The sequence below is a fragment of the Typha latifolia genome, chromosome 1 (assembly GCF_019914945.1).
Source record: "Typha latifolia isolate L0001 chromosome 1, TyphaL0001v2, whole genome shotgun sequence".
NCBI lineage: Eukaryota > Viridiplantae > Streptophyta > Magnoliopsida > Poales > Typhaceae > Typha > Typha latifolia.
This window is the reverse complement of record NC_133086.1, coordinates 13,546,618-13,554,855: the sequence shown is the minus strand read 5'-3', so window position 1 is coordinate 13,554,855 and position 8,238 is coordinate 13,546,618.

Sequence of the window (8,238 nt, the reverse complement as noted above, 5' to 3'; positions counted from 1 at the left end):
AAAATCACCACCTTAAATAATAAACAACAATAACATTTTTAATTAAAATAATTATTAAAAATGTTTATACAATTTAACCTAAGAATAATTAAATTGGGCTAAAATGAGCCCAAAACAATTGGGCTGGGCTGTAGTTGGCCCGCAGCCCACCCAAAAAAATTCTTAAATGGATTGGGCCAAGGCCCAATCCAAATAGATAATGGAACCGGGTCGGGTTCCTTGGATTCGGATCCAACCCGACCCGAATCCAACACTAAAAGGGAGAAGATCAGACTCGGGCAACCCGAGTCTGTCTTCCCCAAACCGAAGAGAGAGAGAAAAAGAGAGGAAGAGAGAGAGAAGGAAGAAGAGAAGGAGGAAGGCGCCGGCGACTGCCACGGCGAAGGTTCGCCGGCCGCACCCCCGGCGTCTCAACACCCATACGGTGCCGCCGTCCTCGCGAGGTGGAGGAGAACTCGCGAACGGCGGTCGATCCCATGACCGACGGTGACCGGAGCCACGAGGGGTCCAACGGTGACTGCCCACGGCACGAGGCCAACGGCAAGGCGCTTCCAGAGGTAGCGGCTGCGACTCGAAGCCGCCGGCCGGCCAGATTTGCCGACGAGGCCGAAACCCCCCCCCAAATTAGGTATTTCGGATTTACTTATTTAATTTTAAATTAAACTAGAGGGATGAGAGAGGGCTCACCGGGGAGGAGTGTGGTGGGTCCAATTTCCTCCGGCGACGCTCCGGCTGGCCGATTCCACGGCGACGACTCCGACGGTGAGGAAGAAGCGACAGAAGGGAGGAAGGAGAGAGAGAAGAGGGCTGGGGGGTTATCAGTATTAAGCAGAGAGAGAGAAAAAGAGATTAGGGTTTAATTTATAGTTTAGATGAGGATCAAATCTAATCCGATTCGGATTAGATGAAATCCCTTCTTTCCCGCTGCGCACCGGAGAGGGAGAGGGGAGGGGCTGCACGTGCAGAGCACGTGCACCCTCCTCTCTCAACCCAAATTTTTTTTTCTGGTCCTAACAGATAGATGCTCCAATATATCTTGTGGGGAAGACGGCTTGACATGATTCTCAATAGTCTCTAAACTAATTCTAAAGGCAGACCTTTCGAGGGCTATTGCTAGAGATCCACCTGTTGGAACCTCTTGAAATTTGGGTATGTTGTCCCTTTAGAAGAGAGCTTTCTATTAGATCCAAGATCTCAAGGATTTCTAGTTATATTTTAAGATATCGACTGAATAGTGGACAAAGGTTAGAAAGGACGATAAAGCTATGGTTGTTCGACTAGTGTAGGGTTGTATGGAGGTGGAGGCAATGGTAATGGTGGTTTCAGTTGGGCTAGAGTGACAGGAGAGAAGATGGATCACGTCCTAGAGGTAGGAGGTGCCAATCAGATAAGAAAGAAGGCAACAAGATGCCATGGTGGAGGTTGGCCAAGCTTAGGCAAGGTGAACGAGGAAGGAGGAAGAAGAAGATGAGCAAGGAGATTTCATATTCAATTAACCAAAGATACTTGACTCGAGTCCACACCACATACTATATAGGTATCTTACCCTTGACACATTAGATTAATAGGGCTAAGTAACAATTGATTAGACTCTATGATCTAATCTGAATTATAATTTTTTAAGCCAAAGCAAAGCTAAGATAAATAAACAAAAGCTAGGGCATTATTTGAAATTTTGGTGCCTTGGGTGTCAAGCCTAGAGTCTTCAAGTCTCCAATCATGCTTGGTCTGGCTAAACTATATCAGTCCACTATGCTTCCCCAACCTTATTGGTGTGAAATTAGGAACTCTCTTAGTTGGTTCGATGCAAGCCGACTCAAGCCACCATGTTGTTGCATCCATCATGGTCTTGAGTGGAGCTACCGGTGGCAGGGTCATCTTCAACGTGTCTTTCCCTGTCCAAGATGGCTAAGGCAGCCCCACCATCATATACAAGGTCGAGCTCGACTATGATCTCAACTTGTCAAACCACACCACCCTACTGTCCCACTGCAAAGTCATCCACATATTGCTGAAATCAAACATCACCAATCCTAGTTTCTGCAACCATTGTTTTCCTAAGATCATGTCAGCTCCCTATAGGGCCAGCGGATACAAGTCCACAATGAATTTGTGCCTTGCTTTCGAATTCCAACACAACGACCCAAGCTATTTGCCCATAGCCAATTGCCATCGCCAATTGCCACATTAAATCCCGCCGTTGGCTCAACATCCGATCCAATCTTGTAATACCCACCACCAAACACGTGCCTCTCACGTGGGTAGAACCCACGTGATTACCACATGACCTGCTGGTTAATATTTCAACACAATATACAAGCGAAAAACCCACATTTTCACAAATAATACAAACAAGAAGCCCATAACACTAAGGCCACAATAAGCCCAAAACATATATCCATAACCAAAAATATGATAAAGCCAATGTATGAGCTACAAACCATTTAGCTTAATTTATATGAATAAACTAAGAATAAAAATAAAAATTAGAAAAAAAAGACTCAAGCCAGTCTTCACCAGATCCGCCACGAACTCTGGTTCATCTACTAATATGAAAATATTTCCACTATAAGGTGGTGAGCATAAAGCCTAGAAAATTTCTACTTCTATAGTCTAAAATTAGTGCGATGAATGATGCAACAATAAGTAAATATGAATATGTGCATCATGATCAAATCAATGCATCAGTAATCAATAACCTACCATGTAATCAATCCAGACTATTAAGTCCTCAAACTCGAGCTCACATTAAGCTCCGCCCATAAGTCATGTCAACACCACACCACATAATATACATCATCTCAGACTAACAAGTCCACAATATAGGCTTATGCAGAGCTACACCCAAAGGCCACATCAATCCTCACACCCAACCACACACATACCCCCAAAGGGAGGGTAGACCATAGCAGTAGAATCGCCAGCCCATCTGATAGGCTCTAATACCACTAATAGGATCTGATACCAAATGATAGGCTCTCATACCAAATGATAGGATATGAAACCAAAAGATTGGCTACGGAACAATTCCTTAAGATTTGAATTTATTATAGGAAGCAGTCCGCGCAACCGTAGAAAAATATTTGTCAAATATTCTCTAATAGTCAGAAAATTATGGAACTAATTGAGTTAGATCCATAACTTCCTAATCTACAACTTTAGTATTTATGCCCTTCATAGACAAAAATACAGAATAACGTGGGTGATGGTGGTGGTGACGGGTGAAGTGGATGTTAGGGTTGTGAATGGATATAGAGATGAGGGTGGATTATGGAACTGATTAAGGGATATAGACAAAGGGAATGAAGTGGTCGAAATCCCAAAGAAGAGGGGGGCTCGACAGTCGAGGGAGATTAGAAGTTAGGAGAAACCTTGCCAACGGTAGAGGTGGAAGGATGGTGAAGAGGGAGGAGGGAGATTAGGGTAGATAGATGATAGAGAGACAAGAAATTAATATTCTAATAGTATAATAAAGTTGGCTGCCATCCACATATTTATAGAGGCTAGCCAACAAGTCCTAAAACAATATGAAACCCTAACAAACCAACTAAACTAGTATTCCTTATCTTCTCCGATTACCTCTTAGATTAAGCTTTAATTTTGTCACAGATATATTCCAAATCTAGAGGTGTCATGAATATCAAAGTTGTAGATCGAGAGGTTGGCAACCTTATCCAACTAGTGTGATATTATTTGGATATATGTAGAATATTCTACAAATATTTTCTCAAAATTGCACAAAGTTGGATTTAGCTAATTAAATAAAATCCTAACCTACTAAGATTATAACTAAACCAAATAATCAAATAATATAATTAGACTCAATCCATTGAGCCTAATCTCCCTTTGATGTGATCCAATTTATATCACCATCATCTGGCGAACAGTATGACCGATTGTCCACCACCGCAGACTAAGGACCTCAATTGTAAGCTCATCACAAAGGTTAGTATCGCACATCAATATTACCATCTAAACCCTCAACTCCACATCATCACACTATTATGGAGAAATCATGAGTCGTTGCTCACGGACATCCTCACCCTACATCATTGGGTACCGCTAGGTCCTCTCTCTCTCTATCTTAAATACCCTAAAAGGTATGACTCACCTCGATCGACAGTAAATTGCCCATCATTCAATGAAATGGCTGCTTGATTTTCTGGGATCAACAGACTAAGACCTTAGGCGTAGGCCCTAATATATATAAGTATACGAATATCTTCCGCCCCTAACCCTGGCTGGGGAGGTGTCGGGTACTATCGAGACGCAGCAATCACCCACTTTATGGTCATGCACGTGTGCAAGTGGCATGATACTATCCAACACAACAAGCATAATGTAACACCCATCATTATCATATTTTGCAAGCTAAACACATGATCATGCCCAATAAGTATGCGAAGACATCATAATATGTGAAATTTTACTGAACCACAAAATATAATTACCAAGCATGACGTGCAATAAGAAAAGTAAGAAAAACATATGCACATGCATGATATGGATGTGATAATTTCACAAAGTACGATATTTCATTCTTTACACTACTCTAGATTATAGAAGTTTCACTTGTCTAAACCACTTTCTTGACACTAGCTGCAACTACGCCACGAGATCATCTTCATAGGGTACGGAGTCCACCTCGATAAGAAAAAAGTAAATAAAAAGCATGAGCACAATAATCCTACCACTAATTAGTTAAATAATCTGATGGACGTTCACTACCGGCTTAGGTAGGTCCATCTCGTAATTCCTACCCCTATTAATCAACTAGAGCCGACACAACTATACCAATGTCTAACGCATTATTAAACGTAATAAAAATATTCTCCTCAAACTATCGCCCAAATTACTATTATCAAAATTACGAGAGATAGCATAGATAATATTTAATTAATAAGCTTCATCAAAAGAAATGCAATAATATCATTTTCCTACATTTATTTGTATTAATTCTCCGATAGGAGCAATTAATATAGATACACTGACTCTTTTGATAAATTTGAATTAGTCCAAAATTATAATCAGCAAAAGTTCATATCCAATTAGAGCTAGTTCCTAATATGTGTTATTTGTAATTGCACTCTTAGGCTACGGTCTAGCTATAATACCCAAACCCTAAACACGTGCATGGCACGAGCCCACATGACACGTGCGTGGCACCTTGATACGATCACGCCTCTGGCTATGGAGCTCTGATACCAGCTTGATACGATCTCGCCTTTTTGGTGAAGGGTCGATCTCTTCCAATTCTTGATCTGGACTAGATCTGGTATGAAACATTGAAATAAGATCCCAAAATATTCCGCCGTCGGATCTACGTGAAATTGTTATGTTGTAGCCCCAGAAAAGAGCTTTCCAACAAATCTAGTTTCAGGCGAATCGGAGTTGTGGATCTCGAGCTATCGTCCGTTTAGTGGACGAACGTTAGGATGCTCTATTTTGGATTCGTGGATGGAGGCACGAGATCTTAGGTAATGATGGTTGGTGGAGGACCGGCGTTAATGGGGTGGCACCGGTGAAAAAGTGGTGGTGGATGGGTTATGGTTGATGGAAAGGTTAGGGCAAGTACTGGGTAGATTGGAAGAAGGGGTAGGAGAGGGCCACTCCTAAGGGACTAGGGTGATTGGCCGGTCGAGGGAGATTGGAAGCGGCGTCGTCGGGGTTTGAGGGAACAGGAGCGAAGAAGACGAAGGAGGCAAGGCAACTCAATTCTCAATAATCAATACTCAATTTGGTTGCCTACCACATCCTTTTATAGGCTAACCAACAACTCAAATTAACCCTAAAAACACAATTTTCGTCGACCGCGTTCGAACTCGCCCGACCGCGTTTGAACGCACCGAGTTCACTCTTCTGGATTTGCGAACGCGATGCAGGCGTTCGAACGCGCGATCGAACGCGCCTGTCGGTATTTGCGAACGCAATGCAGGCGTTCACAGTGCGTTCGAACGCACAGTACATTCTCTTCACCACGTTCACAACCCCGTTCACAAACCGCGTTCAAACTCACTCCACCTGCGTTCGAACGCGACTTACAGAAAACTTATTTTAATGGAAATTAAACACTAAAACATGAAATAAAAACACTGTTAGGTTTTTATTTGTTGGCAATTGTGTACAAAATATTCTTAGTGTATTTTTACATGTATATGAGCTTTACTCAAGTCTAGAATATCTCTGGTGTGAAGAATTGCAAGATCATTGGAGAAAAGCCGTCGCGTTCACATCGCGTTCACAAACGCGTTCGAACGCGGGCACTGCGTTCACACAGACCGAGAGCAGCGTTCACAAACGCGTTCGAACGCGGGTACTGCGTTCACATAGACCAAGAGCAGCGTTCACAAACGCGTTCGAACGCAACCTGAAGAATTCAAGATGTTGCGTTCGAACGCACCTGAGATCAAGTCAGGCCGTTCGAACGCACACGGGCCGCGTTCGAACGCACCTATGAACTTTGCAATTTATTGGATTTTCGTGAGTACGAATATAACTTGGATTTGGCTCTATCTTGGAGATCATATATAAGGATAGTGTTGCCCTAACTTAAGGGTGGGGAAGAAGATTATTTAAGGAGACTTTTTCGAGGCTACATTGCTACTTCAACAAACAAGGTCCTTCGCATCCATAGATCTTAATCTTTCGTCTTAAGGGCTATCTAGACGAAAGATCAATCTCGAGGGCTACTGAGATTGGACTTCAATCACGAGAAGCAGTGAATCGTGGGTTCTAGCGATCAAAGCTGAGAGGAACAAAGTCGTTTGGATCGACGAGTTGTTTTGTGAGTCAGTCTTGTAACTGCTAATATTTTAGTGATTGGTTTTGATCCGAGTTTGGATCCGTGGTTTTTTCCCGTTTGGGTTTTTCCACGTTAAAATTTTGACGTTCATCTCTGCTTTCGTTTTTAATATTTCTTCCAATGTGTACTTAAGCAAACGAAAAATATCATTCCCTAGTGTTTAGATACATACGTGTGTCTAGGGGTTTTTTTTTTCATTTGGTATCAGAGCGGGTTCTCTCACTCTTTGAGAGAGATCAGATAGGCATGGATTTTCATAGAGATGGACCCTCATCTATTAGACCTCCTATTCTAGATGGACCAAATTATGGATATTGGAAAGCTAGGATGAGAGCTTATTTGAAGTCTATAGATGAGCGAGTATGGATGGCCATTGTGAACGGTTGGAGTCCACCAATGTACATGGTGAATGATAAGTTTGTTGAGAAACCGATTGAGTCATGGGATAAGACAGATTATGAAAAAGTTGGCTAGAATAGCAAAGCAATAAATGCAATTTTTAGTTGTGTTTCCTCGGAAGAATTTAGAAGAATTTCTATTTGTGAAATAGCAAAAGAAGCCTGTACGATCTTAGAAATAACTCATGAAGGAACTATGGCTGTAAAACTTTCGAAACTTCAGAGGTTGACTACTAGTTTTGAAACCCTATGTATGGAGGAGAATGAGACATTTAATGAGTTCTATGCAAAGCTAAGTGATATAGTCAACTCCAGTTTCAACCTAGGAGAGAAAATTCCTGAAAACAGAATTGTCCGTAAGATTCTTAGGTCTCTTCCAGAAAGGTTTCAGGCAAAAGTTATAACTATTGAGGAAAGTAAGGACATCGACTCTATGAAAGTTGAACAATTGGTAGGAAATCTTCAAACATTTGAGTCCAGTCATTCAAAACTGAGGAAGTCCAAAGGGATGGCTCTATCCACTATTGAACAAAATTTAGAGGAGTCTGATGATGAAGGTGATTTAGATGTTGAGATGTTGGCTATGTTTGTCAAAAAGTTCAATAAATTCTTTCGGAAGCCAAACAAGTTGAATGCTGAAAAATTTGAAAAAAACAAAGCTTTTGTGAAAAAGAAGAATACTGTGAGTTCGAATACAGGTGCTAGCAACAACAATGTCAAACAAAAAAATAAGAATTCTGAGAATAAAGTTCAATATTTTGAATGTTCTGGTTTTGGACACATCGCACAAGAATGCCCTAATCGTCTTAAGAGAAAGGGTAAAGCTATGAAAGTTACTTGGGATGATTCATATGAATCTAATGATAATTCTGAAAAAGACGAAGAAAACTTTGTAGCCTTTGCCTCTTCTCTGCTTAATACTGACTCTATTGTTGATTCTGATAGTACAGATGATTTTGATATGCTACCAGCTAAGGAAGATGAATCTGAAATTCAAAAGGCATATAATGACTTGTACCTGGAGTCATTTAAACTTAA